Genomic DNA, 21958 nt, shown 5'->3' with positions numbered 1-21958 from the left:
TCAATGGTGAAAAACTGAAAGCTTATCCTCTAAGATCAGAAACAAGACAAACAGGCTTTGTTTTCCCAACTTCTATTCAAAATGATACTGGAAGTCCTACTTTATGAGTTAGGAAAGAGTAAGAAAGAAAAGGCATTCAAATTGGAAAGGAAGAAGTTAAAATTCTCAATTTTCAGAAAACACAATCTTGTTTGTAGAAAAACCTTGACTCCATGAAAATCTTGTTGTAACAAAATAATAGAATAAAGTTACAAGCGAGGGTAAGGGGGGTGGGAGAATGCAGGGAAGGGGCAAACAATGTATACACATGTGAGTGAATATAAAAATGACAAAATAAAAAAAAATTGTGACATTTACTACAAAAGTTCTTCCTCCACCATTCCTGGAATAGTTTTAAGAGGTCTCATTTTTCCATTTACATACATGTGTACATTGTATTTCTACCATATTCACCCTCCTACAAACTTAAATCCTGCCCCTTCCACTGCTACTAATCCCCAGATATGACCAGTTTGGCACCCTGTTTTACATTTTTCTAAAAAGAAAAAAAGACATTTTTGTTTGTTTAAGATAACTATATAGGGCAGTTCATTATGACATTTCCATGTATTATAACCCAAGTTGGTTCACCCCTTCTATTTTTCTCCTTTCTACTTTAGTGCCTGTCTTATGATGGTTTACAAATCAGGTTTACAAATTCTATATTCATTCTTGTTTAGGGAGTACATCAACCATACTGACCTTCTTAATTTCTTTCTACTATCTTCCTTCTCTTGTATGTGACCTCCCCTTAGCATGATCTGTTTTTCATACCATTGCTTGTATTTGTATTAGGTCTGTATTCTATGAATGAGAGAAAATATGCGGCCTTTGGCTTTCTGAGCCTGGTTAACTTCACTTAAGATGATGTTCTCCAGTTTTATCCATTTACATGCAATTGACAAAATTTCATTATTTTTTATGGGTGAATAAAATCCCATTGTATATAAATACCACATTTTCTTAATCCATTCATCTATTATGGGCATCTTTACTGCTTCCATAGCTTAGCTGTGGTGAATAATACTGCAATAAACATGGGTGTGGAAGTGTTCTTATTGTAACCTGACTTGCATACCTTTGGGTATTGATGGACCATATGGCAGTTCTATTTTTAGACTTTTGAGGAGTCTCCATGCTCCCATAATGGTTGTACTAATTTACATTCTCAAATGCAGTGTATGAAGGTTCCTTTTCACTCACATCCTCGCCAACATTTGTTGTTTATGTTCTTGATGGTAGCCATTCTAACAGGAGTGAGGTGGAATCTTAACATGATTTTGATTTGCATTTTCTTTATGGCCAGGCATGGTGAGCATTTCTTCATGTGTTTTTTAGCCATTTGGACGTCTCCCTTTGAAAAAGTTCTGTTCAGTTCATTTGTCCATTTCTTCATTGGGTCATTGATTATTTGGGAGTTTAGTTTTTTGAGCTCCCTGTATATTCTGGTTATTAATTCCTAAGGTGCCCAAAACATGCAATGGAGAAAAGACAGCCTCATCAACAAAAGTTTCTGGGAAAACTCTGCATGTAGAAAACTGAAACTAGATCCATGTCTTTCACCTTGTACAAGGATTAACATATGGGACTACATGAAATCAAAAAGCTTCTGTATAACAATAGAAATGGTCTCTAAATTGAAGTGGCAGTTCAGAGAATGGGAGAAAATATTTGCCAGCTATACATTTGACAAGGGATTAGTTATAATTGTCTCTATACTAGCAAACCATCTGAATAAATATTAGGAATCAATTCCATTTATATCAGCACTAAAAAGAATAAAATATTTTAGGAGTAAATCTAAGGAAGGAGGTTTGTTTACTGAGAACTGTAAAGCATTATTGAAAGAAATTGAGATATTAACAAATAGAAAGGCATTCCTTGTTCATTTATTGGAAGATATATTATTGTTAAAATATCCATACTACCCAAAGTGACCTACAAAATGAAGACAATTGCTATCACAATTCTAAACTTATTTTTCACAGAAATAGAAAAAGAACTATTCTAAAATCCATATTACAAAGAACAAGTCTGCGTGGAGAAAGGGAATTCTAAGGAATTCTCTCTCTCTCTCTCTCTCTCTCTCTCTCTATATATATATATATATATATATATATATACTTCTATATATATATATATATATATTGAATATATATTCAAACTATATATTACAGTAATTAAAGCAGTATGGTACCAGTATAAAAACAGACATATAGAACAATAGAATAGAGAGTTCAGAAATAAATTTATACATAAATAGTCAACTGGTCTTTGATAAGGGTGTCAAGAATACACGAAGGGAAAGGATGTTCTTTCAACAAATGGTACTGGGAAAACTGGATATCCATATGCAGAAGAATGAAATTGGATCTTTATTTCACACCATATGTAAAAATCAACTCAAAACAGATGAAAGTTTTAAATGTAAGACCTAAAACTAACAAACATCGAAGAAAATATAGGGGGAAACCCAAACTTGGCAATGATTTCCTGAATATAATACCAAAAGCACAAGCAACAAATGCAAAATAGATGAGGTAAGAGGGGCTGCATGAAACTAAAAGCATCTAAAGAGTAAATGAAACAACAGAGTGAAAAGGCAATCTATGGAATGGCAAAAAATATTTGCAAGTCATATATCTAATAAAGGGCACATTTTCAAAGTATATAAGAAAATTTTACAACAGAAAGCAAAAAAAAAAAAAAAACCCAATAGGACCTGATTTTAAAATGGGCTGAAATGTTAAATAGACATTTCTCCCCCAAAAGATATACAAATGGCCAACAGATATATGAAAAAATGCTCAATGTCACTCTTCACAAACCAAAACCACAATGAAATATTATCTCATATCTATTGAGATGGCTTATTAGCAGGAATTTAAAAAAAGACTACAAGTATTAGTGAAAATGTGGAGAAATTGGAACCCTTGCATATTATTAGTGAAATGCAAAATGCTGCAGTCACTGTGTCAAACAGTATGGAGATTTGCAAGGTGAGTAAATTCTAGAGATATGTTGTCTAACATTAAGCTTAGGTTAACCATAGTATACTTAAAATTCTGTTGAAAAGAAAGATTTCATCTTAAGTGTTCTTACCATAAACAAATTAAATGCAGATGTCCTCTGCATCCTCCCCTGAATAAAGAATTGGTTATGTACACTCAAGTCTCAGAAGCTTCATTTTGCATAAAGAACAAAATGGTAGAGGGGGCTCAGAAGCTGAGCTCTCCTGGGTAGTCTAACATGAATGTGAAAGGAGGTCCCTAATTGAGTAGTAGTATAAGTGATTCAAACTCTTTCTCCTTTGCTAATAGATAACAATATAAATAGTATGAAGTAAAATATAGTGATTTAGTGTATTAAATCACCTAAATATGTTTAGGTGCAAGGGATGGTGTGACTAAGAGAAAAAACTTGGTAAATCAGAGAACCTTCATGGGTGACATTAGCCTTGGTTATATAGCATAGGATTCTTCATGTGTCAGACATGGCAAAGTTTTGATAATAAATTAAATAAATAATTCTCCTAGTCTTAGAAGCTTAAAGAACTAGAAAATTAGAAGCACCTTGGTCATGTCAACTGATAGCTGCCACACAAACCTAAACAACTGAAGACGACCAAGATTAACAACTAGCTATTCCCCAAATACCTGGACATTTTTAAGTTTAATGCTTTCTCTAAAATATAAAAGGGAGGAATGAAGGGATTAGAGAGGTTGATACAAGAAGGGAGAAATTTGGAAGCATGTTCCTGGTGTCTTTGAAATTTCTTTGGAGTTTATTCAGTATGTAAGGGCTTGAGTATTACTTTTCCTGTCTTGATGTTTTTGGGAGGTGGTACTGAGGCTTTGTAGGTAGGCAGGTGGACTAGCACCTTTTGTTTTGGTTATTTTGGAGGTAGGGTCTTGCTTTATGTCCAGGCTTGCCTGAACCGTGATCCATTGTGTATCTTATATTTCACCCCATAGTAGAGGTGACAGGTATGTACCACCTCACCCAGTTTTTTTTGATTGAGATTGTGTCTCATGAACATTTTTTGCCCAGGCTGACTTTGAACCACAATCCTCCCAATCTCAGCCTTCCACAAAGATAGGTCTACAGGTGTGAGCCAATAGCACATGGCTCCTTCCTTGAATTTCTTTATGAATGATAAATTACAATTTTGGTTGATTTCCCATTTTATTTTCCAATCTATAATCAATTTTTGTTTTAACCTTGGTTTCACTATTTTTGCAGATTGTATCTTTTAATTCTCACCAACTGGTTTATATTACCAAAGCAAATTAGGAAATTTGTATCCAAATATCCCTTTCTTCCATTACAAATTTGCAAAAGCTTTATTTTGTCAGCTTGCTGGCAAAGATGCCCAAGTCAGGCAAACATTTCTCTTCATGTTGAAAAAAAGGGAGCTAAAAACCTTACTTTCTCCTCCTTAAACAGAATCAAAGAATTGGACAATGTGACAATCTTTAATGCCAACACCAATGTGTAGGATTCCAGCAATTGGATTTTTTTTATGAAGCAAATTCAATATTCTGTGTGATGGAATTTGCTAAAGCACCTAACACCTCACTCAACACTGCAAGCTTTCTTCAAGTTATCTGTTTCTTCAGCCAAATAGATTAGTTTGAAATTCAGTTAGGATTCATGTGTCTTGATAGCCCATCACAGGCCACGGCGCTCATCAGAATAAACCTCTTTCTCTTTTACTCTGCACCCAACCTTTCCAAAGTGCCCTCTGTTTCTTTTTTTCCACTCAAGAATGATTTGCTGTGGATGTTGGTTAGAATTTGGAAACTAAGATCAGTTCAGGAAGTGATTTGATATGCTTGGCCTTGTACCTCAACTTTTTTTGGAACTTGAGTTTTGAAGTGAAATTAAAAAGCTTCTCCACAACTAAATAAATGGTCTTTAAATTGAAGAGGCTGCCCACAGAATGAGAGAAAATCTTTGCCAGCTATATACCAGAAAAGGGATTAATAGCCAGAATATACAGGGAGCTCAAAAACTAAACTCCCCAAAAATCAGTGACCCAATGAAAAACATAGGCAAATGAACTGAATAGAGCTTTTTCAAAGGAAGAAGTCCAAATGGACAAAACACACAAAAAGAAATGTTCAACATCCTTGGCCATGAAGGCAATGAAAATCAAACCACATTAAATTAAATTCTCACTCCTGTTAGAATAGCTACCATCTAGGACACAAAGAACAATATATGTTGGTGAGGATGTGGGGAAAACAGAATCCTCGTACACTGTTGGTTGGTTTGTAAATTAGTACAACTACTATGGAAAATAGTACGGAGTCTCCTCAGAAGACTAAAAACGGAACTGCCATATGATGCATCAATACCACTTCCAGGAATATATCCAAAGGTATGTAAGATAGGTTACAATAAAGGCACCTGCACATCTGTGTTTATTGCAGAATAATATTCACAATAGCTAAGCTATGGGAATAGTCAAGATGCCTCACTACTGATGGATGGATTAAGGAATTGTGGTATTTATACACAATGGAATTTTTATTCAGCTACAACAAAGAATGAAATTTTTTCTTTGCAGGTAAATGGATAGAACTGAAGAACATCAAGTTAAGTGAAATTAGCCAAGTTCAGAAGGCCAAAGGCCACATGTTTTCTCTCATATATGGAATATAGACCTAATACAAACACAGAAGTATTATGAAAAATGGGTCACATAGGAGAAAGGAAGTGTGAAAGAAGGAAGTTAAGAAGGTGAATATGGTTGATGCACTCTGTATATAAGAATGAACACAGAATTTTTAAATCTATTGAAATCACCATAAGAAAGGGACTAATTAGAAAGAAGAAAAATAGAGGAGGTGAACTAATTCCAGTTACAGTTGATATATACATGGAAATGTCACAAGGAAACTCCTCATCATTTTTTTTCTTTTACGAAATTGGAGAATAGGGCAGAATAAGTCTTGCCAGGGTTGGTACCAGTGGGAGGGGGGAGGAGATGGGGAAAGGGTGTGGGAGGGTGAATATGGTGTAAATACTGTGTACACATGTATGTAAACGGAAAAATGAGACCTGTTGAAACTATTCTAGGAATGGGGGAGAGGGGGATAAAGGAGAATGATGGAGAGGGTAGGTTTAAGCATGATATATTTAATATATTGTAAGAACTCTTGTAAATGCCACAATGTACTCCTACCCAGCACAACAATAAAAATAATAAAAATACAAAAAAATAGAGAAAACATGAGGATGCCAACTAGTTTATTCCTTCCACAGTAAAATCACTCTCTGTCAGCAATATAATTTGTAATGTCATAACAATAAGCTTCTGTGTTTCCCCCTTAACTTATTCACACCTTTGGCAATGTGGTGAATTACATGGTTCATAGAAAAACACAGGTCCAAAGAAAAGACATAGAATTGCTACCCTGCTCTGCTCTCCTGAGTCGGTTGCTTTCTCCAGTGGCTTTTTTTCCTGCTTTACTTTCCCCTTGCTTATTTATAACATTCCAAATAAAGAAATGATGCCATCTCAGTGAACTGTTTGAATAGAAGATATGCAAGGATATATTCAACAGATTTAAGCAAGAATTTGTGTAGGTTCTAGAGCACAGCCAAAGTCAAAAACTATTTCTAATAAAGAGGCACTAGTTATATTTCATATAACTTCAAAGTGTTCTTCCTGTCTTCTTTGTGAACATTGGATTGTAATAGCTTCAGCATTTTTCTACAATAGGACAAGAAAGATTAATTTGTTCTTGGGGTTGTTCTCTTTGTGAAGTTTGCTGCTAATATTGGAACAACTGTACCATATGAAGCTTTTTAGAATACAGACATCTTAGAGACTTCCAAGCATGGCAATGTCTTGGTTATATTTACTTTGGGGAAGACAGATCCACGTTTCTAAATAGGTGTATATATCATACATAAGAGATCAAAAATTGTTAACCAAACAATTGATATTTTATTAAATATTATAGTATTACATGTAAAAATCCTACCATCTATCAGAAGTCTGAAAAGGAAAATAGTCAAACATCTTTATTCTACATTCTAGTGAGGAAGTGTAGATGAAAACTTGGGAAGGAAATTGTGAACACACCTTTTCTTTTTATAAAGAATCGAAAAGTGAAACAGTTCCATCTTTTCAATTGCCTGCTATGAGATTTTATAAGTATTCTCAATATGCATTTAGGATTATGTTCTGTTTCAATGTTAATTAGCTATAAAATGTTAATTATATATCAGTTCTTTATAATTATACTGCATAATATATGTAATTGTAAGGTGTTGATAAATTGTTTATACCAATTATAATATTGTCAAAGAACATTAATTATTAAACTGACTGTATATGTAGATAATTTAGGTAACACCAGTTGCCAAGTTCTATGTTTCTGCTCAAACAGTTTTACTTTCAGTAATTTTATTCTAGAGTTAAAAGAAGAAAATTATATTTGGTCATTTTCTTTGTTTCATTTCTATCAAGTTAATATTTTGGTGACTAAATGTACTTCAAACACTTTTTTCCAACTGATACAGTTTATTTCTAGGTAGAAACATTTTCAAATCACAGATAAGTCGCTGAAGTAGAAAGCTTTATCTTTGTTAGCAATAAATCAACAAATCCAATTAGGAAAATGTGTAACTCCAAAAGTTTGACAAGACACTACAGTCAGCTTTCCATTTTACAGGATCAGCAATACAGAGCAGGTAGACATAAAATAAGCTCAAATATATTATTCAGGAAATGGACCATAAAATTCCATTGTTTAATCAGCAGAAAAGATATGTCAAGGGAATAAATTGTTATGTAGATGCTGTTGGTTTAATCTAAACCTGAATCTTGGTTTGTAATATTCCTGACAGCTTACCTTGAGACCTGAAAAGATGATCTTTTCAAGGACCACAGGTAGAGAAGAAAACTTCTCATCCAGGTGCCTTTTTCTTAGAATACTATGTATTTAGATAACTACTTCAAAGTGAAGATTGGTTTTGCTTTCAGTAGAATATTTTCTCTGAATTCTCTTAAGTTAACACACAATGCTCTCTCTCTCTCTCTCTCTCTCTCTGTCTCTGTCTTTTAGTGGTGATGGTAACTAGGGCCTCCTAACAAGCACTCTATCACTTGAGCCATGAAACCAACCAGTCCTTTGGTTTTTTTAGATAGTCTCTTGTGCTTTTGGTTGGACCAGTCTTGACTGTGATCTTCTTATCTCTTGCTTCTTGAGTAACTGGGATTACAGATGTGAATAACCATACCTGGCTTGTTTTTGAGATATGGTCTTTTTGCTGAGGCTTGCCTCAAACTGTGATCCTTCTAGTCCAGGCTCCCAAGAAGCTGGGGTTAAAGACATGTGACAGCATGCCTGGCCCTGTTTCTTTTGTTTGTTTGTTTAACAGATCTGTTCATAAAAATACCATGTACATTTAAAAAAAAACTATTGGAAAATTTTGCCTTTCCAAATTTTCTTTATTTTATTTTTATAATGTTTACTTCAGAATAGATATAGTTTCGGTATTAGGGGACATTGGTATATAGTATTTATTTATGTATTATTACAAAATTATACAGTGGTATAATTAGACAGAATGGCCTAGTATGCATTATTAATGTAAAATATAATAAGTTAAATGGCTCTAATTTTTTGACAGAGTCTCACTAAATAATGGGTTAGCATTCTAAGATGGATTATGCATCTGTAAAAAACATGAAAAACATCTGACCCTCTTAAAGTATTATGCTAAATTAATACATTATTATAATTTTTAATGCATGGTTACTATGCAATGCTTTATTGTTTTTTGCAGTGAGGTTTGAATTTAGGGCCTCACACTTGCTAGGCAAGCGCTTTACTACTTAAGCCACTCCACCAGCCTGTTGTTGTGCAGTGTATTTTCAAGATAGTGTCTCATGAACTATTTTCCTAGACTGGCTTCAAGTCATAATCTTCCTGATCTTTGCCTACTGAGCTAAGACTATAGGCATGAGCCACCGGCACCTGGCACAGTGCTTAATCTAATGAACATTGATCATTTCAAAGAAGAAATACATTTTTAAACTTTGTAACTTAATGTTTGCTGAACATGCATTTGCAGGAGGTAGTAGTGGGTGAGACAAGAGAAGACTGATAGAGTATCTCTCTCTTTCTTCTAAGATTATCTCCATTCAATTTATTAGGCCAAGTAAAGCAGATCCTTTTGAGCATTGCTTCTAAGGAAGTAAAAATTTGGACTCAGTTTCACATGTAAATCTATTATTTAAGTAGCTGATTGATGGGATTGTGAAAGGTCACTCTCTCCATCATATCTTTCCCATTAGCTATTTGAGAGTTTCCTGGTGGGCACTTTGGAGACAAAAATATAAATGTTACTTAATCTTTGAGAATGATACTGACAAACAGAAACAGGTTCGTGAAGTTCTAAGAAATATCTTACACGAAGACTAATGAAGTGAACTGGGATATTAACAATGTACAAAGTAGAATTTGGAGGGGACAGGCTGCCATATGCAGGAGAGAAAGCAGCACACTTATTCTAGGTAGCATCAAGGACAGAAATAAGAACAGTGGTGGAAGATATGAGAATTCCAACATGAATAAACAGGGAGAAAAAAATTTTCAATTTCAGTGAACCTAAATGAAATGAGCTTCCACAGGAGGTAATGATTCCTCTGTTAAAACAGATTTCTTATGCATAAATTAGAAACCATGTGCTGGGGATAGTGAAGAAAATAAGACTAACATGTATCCAATGTTGTATGTGCCAGAACTTATAGCAAGTGCTTAACATATTATCAATGCATTTAACCCTGACAATGATGTTAGAAGATAAATTCTATCATCACTCCATTTCGCAGGCAAAATACAGACAGATTTAAGTAAATCCAGGGATTTGTATGGATTTGGTGTTTGAATTTATGCCATTTAGTTTCCAAATCTATTCTGTTAACCACTCAATTGACTTCAAGAGTAGTCTAGGTTACTGTTATGGTTTGATCTGGAATGCTCCCCAAACACCCAGCTTGGAGCTATTGTAAGGTGACAGATAGTAAGAGGTGGAGCCTAGTCAGAGTCCTTTGGAAGGATAATGGGATCCAGACTCTTCCTCTTTCCTTTGCACCTGGCCCTGAGGTGAACGAGCTTCTTCCCAATGTGGCTGTACCTTGATTTGTGAACACAGGCTAAAAGTAATTGAGTTAGGGCCAACTCGTCATGGACTAAAATCTTCAAGACTCAGCCAAAATAAACATTTCTTCTTTATAAGTTGAGTATCTCAGGTATCTGTTACAGCAATGGAAAGCTAACAAATGCAGTCACGAATGTTGACATTAATGCATAATAAAATGGTATACCACTTATCTAATGTGATGGAATTGGGAAGTACACAAATTAGTATAGAAGGGAAAAGGAAGTCAGAAAAAGTCAAGGGCATGAAATAGTGTTGCAATTACCACTAAGAATAATGTCCAAGAACCTCCCCCATAAAACTCCCAACATCCAAATATATTTTAGACTGATTACTGCATATAGATTATAATTAAGAATGAAATTTCAATTTTCCTCAAACAAGACTATAGAATAAAACAAAGTGACCACCAAGGAGACTTTTTTCACCATGTTTGCCTGCTGCCCTCTGGTCTTGAATACCATTTTAGGTCCCTATGCCTGACCCTAGTTTAAAATTCAAATACTTGAGAGAGACTGATTTTTCATACTTTATCCCTCCTCCTTCCACATTCCCCATCAGTGTGTTACATTAGTCTATCCTCTGTTCCCTTTGCTTTTTTTTAACCTTGTTAGTCTAAAATAACCTCCTTTCATTTCAAGCTTCTCACCTACAAATACGTATTAAGTTTGACCTCTTGAAGTCTTTCCAGAGTTTCCCACACTAATATTTCCTTGTTCTAAATTATGGAAGAACTATGGTTGATAGATTTAGCACTTCTTAGTATCTAAGTCCCTCCATACAGAATGCAAACTACTATACATACTTTCACAGTTGCATTTCAGTAATAGTATTTTTGCTGCTGTGGATAGCTGTTAATCACTTATTTCTTCAGTTACCTGATGAATAATTTCTAGAGAGGTTAGAGTAAATAAATTTTATACTCCAACAAATTTCTGTGGAATTGTAAAAAAATCATTAAAAATACATGTTCTGGTGTTCCAGTTACTTGTCTACTGGCTCTCAGCTTGATGCAAATGACTCTTTGTTTTCCTTCGTGATGGAACAAAAGTTGAGTAATTGTCCCAGACTTCCTTGTTTGTAGGTTTGTATGAAAATGTTGCCAATGGGAAGCCCTGACAGAAGATTGGAAAATGGAGGGGAACAGGCATTCTGTATTTTCTGTTTCTATGGTTTCTCTGGTGACAGCATTTACAGGATAGAGAGGTGACTGTGGGCTTCATAGTAATTATAGGTGACAGCATCACCAGTTGGGATCCATGTTCCTGTGTTTCTGTGATGCAGGACTGAAGGACCAGTAGGAGGGCTGTCTGTATTCACTGCAGAGATATAAAGATAACCCTGGTTTCCAAGTAGCATTCTCTCTACCCATTTGTTCTTCCAAAACTTTCCTCCTCTTGGTTATGCTTCTCTTGAAATTTCAGCAAACTTGAAGGCTGTCCCATGAAATGGCTGCTTCTGTGACTGGACACTGATGATGCATTTGCCAGTTCTCTCTAGTGCTGGGATTTCTCTGTAACGTCCTTTTACGCAAGGGTCTTTTCTTTGGTAATCTCTCATAGAAATTTGATAGACTCAATATAACACATCCCATTTTTAAACAGCCTTTATTTATAAAAGATTTTCTGCTATGTTTACCTGAACTCTCTTATTGTACTTCCTCTCAATTTTATTTTAGGGATTTCAGGGCCTCCAACAAATAATGCCTATCCTTAACTGAATTCTGCAGCAATTAGCTTTGGATCAAAAACACAAATACTGACCAACTCTGTGCAGAATGTAGGTTTGACAAAGTGTGTTTGTTAATTATTTCATCCATGGTATGAAATTGCCCACTTACTCACCGACACTTCAGATTCATTGTTTTCATTTGACAAATGCTTCTCAAGCCCATCCTATAGTCCAGGCAATTTTCTGTGTTTGGAGGTTAGTGCCAATGAACCAAACTTTCTAGTTTGAGAAAAGGAGCGGCTAAGGTGAACACAGTGGATTTCTTGTCCTATCTCTTCAAGTTAGATAAATTAGTCCTTTTTCTCCAGGGAGAGTAATGGGAAATGTGGAGATAAATCAGGAGAAAAATCTGAAGTCAAGTGGGAGACTTGGGTGAGACTCAAGTGGAAAGAGTAAGGTGTTCTTTGGCTTAAACAAGGCCTGGACTACATGAATAGGTAAGCATATGAGAAAGATAAGATGCCCTTATTTTCATTTAGATGTCAAGGTGATAAGTTTGTGAATACCTGTTATAATCAGAGGAGGCTGTAGGAATACTGGAAGTATTGATATTCAAAATATATAACAGTTTATCATAGATACTGAGAAATCTGAGTGGACACTGGCTGTAAACTCCCCCAAAACCACACAAATGCATGCAGCAGAACCTGGTCTTTGGGCACTGAGAAGCTGAGGAGATATATTCAGGTGATAAAATGAGAAGTAGAAATCTGGAGTTACTAAAGATACAGTTATCCATATTTGCTTACTGACACCTGGCCTAAACACAACTCTGATTCTAATTTTAATAAATTATATAATCAAGAGTCACTTTTACTCTGAAATTTCAAAGATTGCATTCAACTTTTAAATTATCATGATCATAGTCATTTTCCCATACATTCCAGATATGTTTTATTTGAGATGGTATAAAGTGTTTATATAACTTTTTTTTTTTGTCTTCTAAGAAACTTTATGTGTTTTTATTATTGTAATATATGCTATAACATACATGTACCAGGTATATAAACATGAGAAATTGTATAACCCATAAATTTTTTACTTACACCTTACCATGTCTGTAAGCAGGTTATAAAATAAAATTATCTTTCATTTATTTACATGAGTTATTTGCCCAGGGCAAGAATGAGTCTATAGACATGTACATAGAGACCAACTCCACACATATTAGAGAGAGATGACAAGGCAGACTTTAGGTAAAAAACTTTAAAAGACGTAACAGTCAGTTAGGATACATGAACTTTATTTGGACATTGACTCAAACTGTTTTTTGTTTGGTTTATTTTGTTCTGTTTTTGAGACAGGATCTCAATATACAACCCAAACTGGCCTTGTACGTGTGATCTGCCTGCCTCTACCTCTTGAATGCTGGAGTCACAAACAGACTGTTAAAATAGAATGATGAGACAATCAAGGAAGTTGGAACGCTCACTGGCTGTGTAATGATATTCAGGAATTAACAGATTTTAGATGTGAAAATGATTTTATGATTTTAAAAGAGCTTTATCTTTAGTGACATAGAAGCATTAGTGGATTTTGTTCTAAATAGTTCAGGGGAGGGAGATGGATGGAGTAGGGGTGTAGCTGAAACTAGACAAAGTCATGAAAACATGGGGTCATCATGTAGTTCTGTACACTTTTATACCTGCTTTGGAATTTTCTGTAATTAAAATTTTAAAACAAGACACAAAGTATGTTGAGGGAATAGCTGAATATCAGTGCACTTTTAGAAATCCATTAACTTTTTTAAGGTTCATTGATGGGCTCTGGCTGCGTTCACCTAAGAATGTGAGAGGTTGGACTGCTATCTTCCCATCACCTTCTCCCATTGTCACCTTCTCTCCCATCACCATTGCAGTCTGCTGACTTCCAGGACCTCTGATTGGGTTTTTCACTACACAGATGTCACCTCCAGAGGCTGCCGCGTTTGGGCCACAGCATTCGGCATACATCCGTTGAGTGTCTCCTTCAGCCCGGGCTGAATTGTGACCAGATTACTCTGCATTAATGAGCAACTCTCTCTCTGTTTCTAACCTTCCTCTATATTCTCTTTGCCTTCTGCAGAGAATATGATCAAGTTTGCTCATTAAAAAGCAAAACAAAAGTGTTCTTATAACTGTCACACACACACATGCACACATCCCTTTATAGTTAAGCTTCTGAAAAGAGCCTAAGAAATTATCCCAAATCAACTCTTAAAGTGCCATTATGTGTTCAGATGAGGAGAAGAGGCTGCAGAAGGTCTTTGAAACTTGTGCATGGAGTTCTGGTCTGCTACAGGCTTGTGTGCCATCTTGAGATGAATGGAATCACTGCTGTTGTGCGAATCCTGAATGGGTCCGCTGAGAAGTTCAGTCAGGAAGAAGAAAGCACTCATGTCGCTTTGACAGGACTTGGACTGGACTTTGAAAAGTGGATGAGCTTTGGGAAGGTGGAGAGGGTGGCTTTGCAAACAGATTTTGCATAAGAACATTTGTGGAAGTTGGTGGGGATAGCTGGAATAGAGTCTGGAGAAGTGGACCTGACCAGGGGATAGACTGGGCAGAGAAGTAAGGGCCTTTGAAGACCTTGACTGTTTGGGGTATTTTGAGGCTTTGAAAAACAGCAGAGTTTCTTCTTTGTCTTACTGGGGAAGGGCAGGAAGCAGGACATACTGGGGATAAAGAAGTGTTCAGATGGGCCATGCCACAAGATGAATCTGGTGACAGCAGGAGAGAGAGAGAGCCTGGCAGTGTCAAAAGGAAGGCTGAGTCTGGGTCACCTGCCTGACACCTTTGCAGTATAGGGCTTCCTGTCATGAGCAACTGACACCAAAGAGTGGATGGGGCTTGCCAGGCCCTGAGATTTTGAGCGTCATGGGAGTGGGGCCCCCACCACCAAAGGGTAATGCAGGCCCAAACACACCGACTGCTTGCAATTTATATAACTTCTTAATTGACTAGAAGTTTGAACAGATTTCTTATTGTACAAGTAGTCATCAATATAGATGCTTTTTCTTATTTTAGGTTATTTTGATTTTTATATTTTTAATTTTATATTTTTATTTTAATATTATTTTTATTTTGAATTATTTATATTGTGTTATGGAAATGTTTGGTTTAGTTTACTACTCTTACTTAATTTATCATCATCATCAATACTGGGTCCTATTCAGGCAAATTGAACTAAGACCCACACCATTAAACTTATAAAAAAGCCAAGTTTTCATTTTATAGTATAAAATATTGTGACTGTGAAATTTGTTTCTAAAATAGTTTATATTTTATTAATGCTTTTATATGTTTTCAGAGCATGTTAAAAACAAGGATATGGTATGATATATATGATATGTTTTCATAATTATTAGCATTTTGCAGCACTTACATCTTAGTGCACATAATCAACACAATGGCCTAAAACTAACTTTTTAAGTCAGGCACATTTTTATTACTATAAAATTGAACTATTTCATATTAATCATACTGTTATTTTGCTGCAATGTTTGAAATAATACAACTGTTTTCCTAGCTACTGTTAAATATGTGTTTGCTTCAGCTAAGAACTTAGATGATTTTTTTTTTGCGATCAATAATAAAAGCACAATTCTTTTCTAAGCTTGTTGCTAAGGGGACTTGCCAAGTTATATTGATGTAGTTTAGTATTGTATAGTTTTTTTGTCCTGGAATCTCAACAAAAAACCCAACTACTAGATTTATAATTTGAAAAATGTACAATATTGTCTCAACACACACATACACACACATATGCATACATACACATTTTAGTTTTATAGACAAAGATTTTTGGCTGTCACAATTTGTTATTTATTAATGTCAATTTCAGTATCTGATAATTTTATAATTTAAAATTTTATACTAACATAACATACAACATTTATAACCTACATTTTTCATATAAGAAATTCTGATCCATCATATCAAAAGTCTACCATGCCAGGCTCCAGTGGTTAAGCCTGTAATTCTAGCTACTCAAGAGGCAAGTAAGAGGTTTGAAGCCAGACCCTGGCAAGTAGTTCATCAGACCCTATCTTGAAAAAACCCATCACAATAAAGGGCTGGTGGAGTTGACTCAAGTGGTAATTGTACCTGCCTTGCAAGCATTAGTCCTAATTTCAAACCCCAGTGCCACCAAAAAAAAAAATCTAACCTGCCTATTTACAATATAACAAAACAAACTTCACTCTTCAGAAGTTTTATCCAATTAATTACCTGATATTGAACTGACAATTTAAAGGTTGAAGGGTTTATTCAGTTCTAGTCAGACATAAAATTCATAGTTCCAAAAGACAGTCTGCCAAAATAACATTGATATATGTTCTGCCCATAGGTTGTGTCCTGCGATGTGTCAGGTAAGCTTAAGCTACATCTCAATGTCATAAGATTAAAATTGTTGGTTCATGTCAGTATAAATTAAATTTTCAACCTTAAGTGGTTTTATTTTGTGTTTTTCCTAATTACTCCTATTGCACCATTATCTTCCACTGTCATTAAGCAAGAAAGAAAAGGCTAGGGCAGAAGGGCCTTGAAGAGTCCTATACCTATTTGAACATGTGTCCAAAGACTCTCCCTAAAGTTTACAGAGCCACTATAAAATATATTTAGTTATGTAGCAATACAATATCTAGCTATGAAAACCTGTATACTATAGTGGTTAAGAATTTCAACTCTAATAGGGCTGGTGGACTGGCTCAGGTGGTGGAGTGCCTGTCTAGCAAGTATTAGCCTCAGAGTTCAATCCCCAGTGCCACCAAAACCAAAACAACACAAAACAAAAAGCAGAATTTCAGCTCTTGGATTCCATGTGGGTTCAAACCCTCCTTTCACCATTTATAGTCTATGTGAATTTGGACAGGTTAATTAACTTTTCTCTTCTTCAATATTCTTAAGTTTAAGTTTAAGAGATCTCTACCAGACCTCTTCACTAGTTCCCAGTCACCTTCCCATAGTGGCCTCAGCCACTTTAAGATTACTTTATTCACTCTTCTACAGTAGGAACATCAAACAATTTCAGGTTTTAGGTTTCCTTCCCCTTCCCAATTCCTCCTGTGCATGTTCTCTCCTTAGTGTGTGACCCATGTCCAATAATATAACTGCATTTGTTTTAAGTGTAAAGTCTGCATATGAGGGAGAACATATGATTTTTGGCCTTAGGAGCCTGGCTAACTTCACTTAAGATGATGTTCTCCAGTTCTATCCATTTACTTGTAAATTACAAAATTTCATTCTTCTTTGTGGCTGATAAAATTCCATTGTGTATAAATACCATATTTTCTTTATCTATTCATTGGTGTGCAGCCCCATCTTGGAGGTTTCTATAACTTGGCTATTGTGAATAGTGCTGCAATAAACATGGGTGTGCAGGTGCCTTTGAAATAACCTAAGTAGCATTCTTTTGGTTATATCCCTAGGAATGGTATTGCTGGATCATATGGCAGATCTATGTTTAGTTTTTTAGGAAAACTCCACGTTGTTTTTCAAAGTGGTTGTAATAGCTTGCATTCCCACCAGCAGTGTATGAGGGTTCCTTTTTCCCTGTACCTCACCAACATTTGTTGTTGGTGTTTTTGATGATAGTTACTCTAAAGGGGTGAGGTGGAATCTTAGTGTGGTTTTGATTTGCATTTCCTTTATGGTCAGGGATGGAGAGCATTTTTTCATGTATTTTTTGGCCATTTGGATCTCTTCCTTTGAAAAAGTTCAGTTGCCCACTTCTTTATTGGTTCATTGATTTGGGGGGAGTTTAGTTTTTTGAGCTCCCTGTATATTTTGGTTATCCGTCCTTTGATGTATAGCAAACAAATATTTTCTCCCACTCTGCAGGTGGTCTCTTCAGTTTAGAAACCGTTTGTTTTGTTGTGCAAGAGCTTTTTAATTTCATGTAATCACATTTGTCCATCCTTACTCTTAGTTGCTGGGCTTCTGGCATTCTATTGAGGTGGTCTTTGCCTATACCTATTGCTTCCAAAGTATTCCCTGCTGATTCTTGTACTAAATTCAGAGTTTCAAGCCTGATATTAAGGTCCTCAATCCACTTTGAGTTGATACTAGTACAGGGTGATAGACATGGATCTAGTTTCAGTTTTCTGCAGACAGATAACCACTTTTCCCAGCAACATTTGTTGAAGAGGCTGTCTATTCTCCATCGTATGTTTTTGGCACCTTTGTCAAAAATAAGGTGGGCATAACTGTGTGGATTCATATCTGGGCCCTCTATTCTTTCCACTTGTCTTCATGTCTGCTTTTGTGCCAGTACCATGCTGCTTTTGTTGCTATGGCTCTGTAATACAGTTTGAAGTCAGGTATTGTGATACCTCCAGCATTGCTCTTTTTGCTGAATATTGCCTTAGCTATTTGCGGTCTCTTGTGTTTCCAAATGAATTTTAGGGTAGATTTTTCAATCTCTGTGATGAATGTCATTGGGATTTTGATGGGAATTGTGTTGAACATGTAGATTGCTTTTGGTAGTATAGCCATTTTTACTATGTTGATTCTACCAATCCATGAGCATGGGAGATCTTTCAACCTTCTGTCATTTTCCTCAATCTCTTTCTTCAGAGGTTTGTAGTTCTCCTTATAGAGGTCATTCACACACTTTGTTAAGTTTACTCCTAGATACTTGTTTTTTTGAGGCTACTGTAAATGGAATTGTTTTCCTGTATTCTTTCTCAATAGTTTATTGTTGGTGTATAGAAAGGCTACTGATTTTTGTAAGTTGACTTTGTATTTTGTCACATTGCTGTAGCTGTTTATGGTACCTAGTTTTGGGGTAGATTTTTGGGTCTTTGAGGTTAAGGATCATGTTATCTGGAAGTAGGAATACTTTGACAGTTTTTACCTATTTGTACTCCATTCTTCTTCTTGCCTTATTGCTCTGGCTAGGAATTCCAGGACTATGTTGAGTAGGAGTGGGTAGAGTGAGCACCCTTATCTCATTCCTGATTTTAGCAGAAATGATTTCAGCTTTTCTCCATTAAGTATGATGTTGGCTATAGGTTTGTCACACATACCCTTTATGATGTTGAGGTACATTCCCTCCATTCCTAGTTTTCTTAGAGCTTTTATTATGAAATGGTGTTGAATCTTATCAAAGGTTTTTTCTGCATCTATTGAGATGATCAAGTGGTTTTTGTCTTTGTTTCTATTGATGTGATTTAGTTCTAGAGTTTTTTTATTGATTTTACATTTAGATTACCTATCTATTGGTGATAAGGGGGTATTAAAGTTTCCACTACCACTGTGTTGGAGTTAATATGTGCTTTTAAGTCCTTTAGAGTACGTTTCATTAAATTGGATGCACTGACATTGGGTGCATATAGGTTGATAATTGTTATTTCCTTTTGGTGTATTTCCCCTTTTATTAGTATGAAGTATCCTACTTTATCTCATTTGATCAATATAGGTTTGAATTCTACTTTGTCTGATATAAGTATTGCTACTCCTGCCTGTTTTGGGGGGCCATTGGCTTTGTAAATTTTCTTCTAGCCTTTTACCCTAAGTTAGTGTTTGTTTTTATCAATGAGATGGGTCTCCTGTAAGCAACAGATTGTTGGATCTTCTTTTTTAATCCAGCTTGCCAAATGGTGTGTTTTGATAAGGAAGTTGAGTCCGTTGACATTCAGTGTTAATATTGATAGGTAAGTGTGATTCCTGCCATTTAGTGTTTTTTGTTGTTTAAGGATTTAATTGTGTGCAGCTGAATCAATGCTACTCTCTCACTCCTTGTCTTTTCTTCTCCTGTCATTTGATACTGCACATCTTCTCTTGGTTTTGCTTGCTCTCATCATTTGTGAGCAGAATTCCTTAAAGAATCTTTTGTAGTGGTGGTTTGGTGGTCATATATTGTTTTAGTTTCTGCTTATCATGGAAGACTTTTATTGATACATCTATTTTGAATGATAGTTTTTCTGGGTAGAGTATCCTAGGTTTTCATTCAGTGCCCAGAATACCTCACTCCATACCCTTTTTCCTTTTAAGGTTTCTGTTGAGAAATCTGCTGTGATTTTGTTGGGTTTTCCTTTATATGTTATTTTTTTTCTCTCTTACATCTTCAGTATTTGTTCTCTAGTCTCTGTGCTTGTGGTTTTAATGATAACATGCCAAGGGAAAGTTCTATTTTTGTCATCTGTTTGGTGTCTTGGAGGCTTCCTGTACTTGAATGGGTAAAATTTTCTTGAGATTTGGGAAATTTCCTGTTATTATTTTATTAAATATATTACAAATCCCTTTTGCTTGTATTTCTTCTCCTTATTCAATGGCCATGATTCTCAGGTTTGGTCTTTTTGATGGAGTCAGTGAGGTCTTGCATATTCCTTTCACAGTTCTTGAGTTGTTTGACTAATAGTCCTTCAGTTTTTTCTCTAATTTCTATTTTTATCCTCAAGTTCTGAGATTCTGTCTTCCACTTATTCCAGTCTACTGGAGCGGCCTTTCACTGTACTTTGTGTTTCTGTTTGATTCTTTTTTCTGAGATTTTCCATATCTTGGGCCACTTCCTCTTTAATATTTTTTATTTTCATCTTTAATTCACTTATCTCTCTATTTATAGTGTTCTCTGCTTCACTTTGTTGTTTATTTAGGGCTCCTCTGAGTTCATTAATTTGTTTCTGTGTCTTCTCATATTCTTTATTTTTGTTTTGAAATTTCTTGAGTGCTTCTTGTACATTTTGGTTAAACCTGTCTAGTAACTTCTCTATGAAATTCTCAGTGATTTTTTGCAAGATTTCTTTGTGGGCATCGCTTTGTGTCATTTATCTTTGTTTTATTTTTAAATCTTTTTATTTTTTTTATTCATTTATTTATATGTGCATTCAACGTATGCACATATCTTTGTTTTATTTTTGTCTGGAACTAGGTATCCATTTTCTTCATTTCCCTTGGAATCCTGTTTGTTCTGCCAATTGATTTAGAGCCAGTGGCAGTGGAGGCAGCAGCAGCAAGAAATAGCACCAAATTTTCTCAGTGTTCTGTGGTTTGGAGAGGCTTTCCACAGACTAGGGGTTCAGGATGTCGAATGGTTGATTCTGGTTGATGCTTTATTTCCACTTGATGGAGGAAGGCGAAGAGAAGGGAAGGAAAAAAGAAAAAGAAAAAAAAATCACCATGGGGGAGGAGGGTTTCCCGGGGGGCTGGACCTGCCTTGCTGGCTGTGCAGCAGGTCGCAGCTGTTAGGTGCAATTAAAGGCTGATTTGAGGGTCAGTCTTTGAATTTTTTCCTGCACCTAGTGTGGTGGCAATTATTATTTTGGCTAGAAGCAGTCAGAATTACCCAAGTGTGGCTCCAATGTCTTAGGGAGGTTTTTAGAGTTATGGAGCTTAGGCTTTCTGCGTCTGTAGCCTAGTTGCCATCTTGGATTCCTCTCTCTAAATGTTATTTAAGTTATGTAGACTCACATGTGAATTAGAAATAAATATTATATGTGACTTTATGGTGATTGGTACACAGTAAATACTCCTTTATTTAGATACCAAATTTTACTGACATGTCATAGCTGTTTGGAAATGAGTAAATTTGATTTTTTTATGGCTGAGATCATGACATTCTTTGATATTGGTTCTTATGAAGCCAAATTGCAACATGTTTTGCTTTGAATAGTATCACCAACTTACTTGGAGACAGGATTGTGACAGAGGTAATCAATTCAAAATGAGGTCTTGAAAGTGTATCCTAATCCATTATACCTGGTGTTCTTATAAAAAAAGGGGAAATGTAGACATACAGATAGATGCATGGAGGAAAGACAGTAGAAAGATGCCTGAGGAGAAGATAGCCATATGACTGAAGTGATTTGCCTACGAGCCAAAGAGTGTCTGGGGCTACCACATGTCGGGAGGGAGGCATGGAAGAGAGCATTCTCTAGAGTCTTGAGAGGGAACATGGCTCTGCTGATTCCTTGATTTTGGACTTCAAACCCCTAAATATATGAGACAATAAATTTCTGTATTATGACAGCTCCTATAGCAAATTAATGCAGAACTTCTGATCAAATTTGTATCAGGACAGAAAAAGT

The 21958-nt window shown here is 35.6% G+C and overlaps 1 long non-coding RNA gene across 8 annotated transcripts in view; it reads right to left on the bottom strand.

Moving 5' to 3' along the window:
- Positions 1–21958, bottom strand: part of LOC141416890 (uncharacterized) — a 609433-nt gene that overhangs the window by 211582 nt on the left and 375893 nt on the right. For 2 of the 8 annotated variants that reach the window (XR_012441490.1, XR_012441498.1), the window contains one exon: positions 2241–20992. The exons of the other annotated variants lie outside the window; for them this stretch is intronic. This is a non-coding gene — a long non-coding RNA (uncharacterized lncRNA). Of the gene's footprint in view, positions 1–2240; positions 20993–21958 lie in introns of those variants that run through there. 8 annotated transcript variants of the gene reach the window in all.

Source organism: Castor canadensis, chromosome 14 (genome assembly GCF_047511655.1).
Source record: "Castor canadensis chromosome 14, mCasCan1.hap1v2, whole genome shotgun sequence".
Classification (NCBI taxonomy): Eukaryota; Metazoa; Chordata; class Mammalia; order Rodentia; family Castoridae; genus Castor; species Castor canadensis.
The sequence above is the reverse complement of the archived record's forward strand: the minus strand, read 5'-3'. Positions and strand labels throughout refer to the sequence as shown.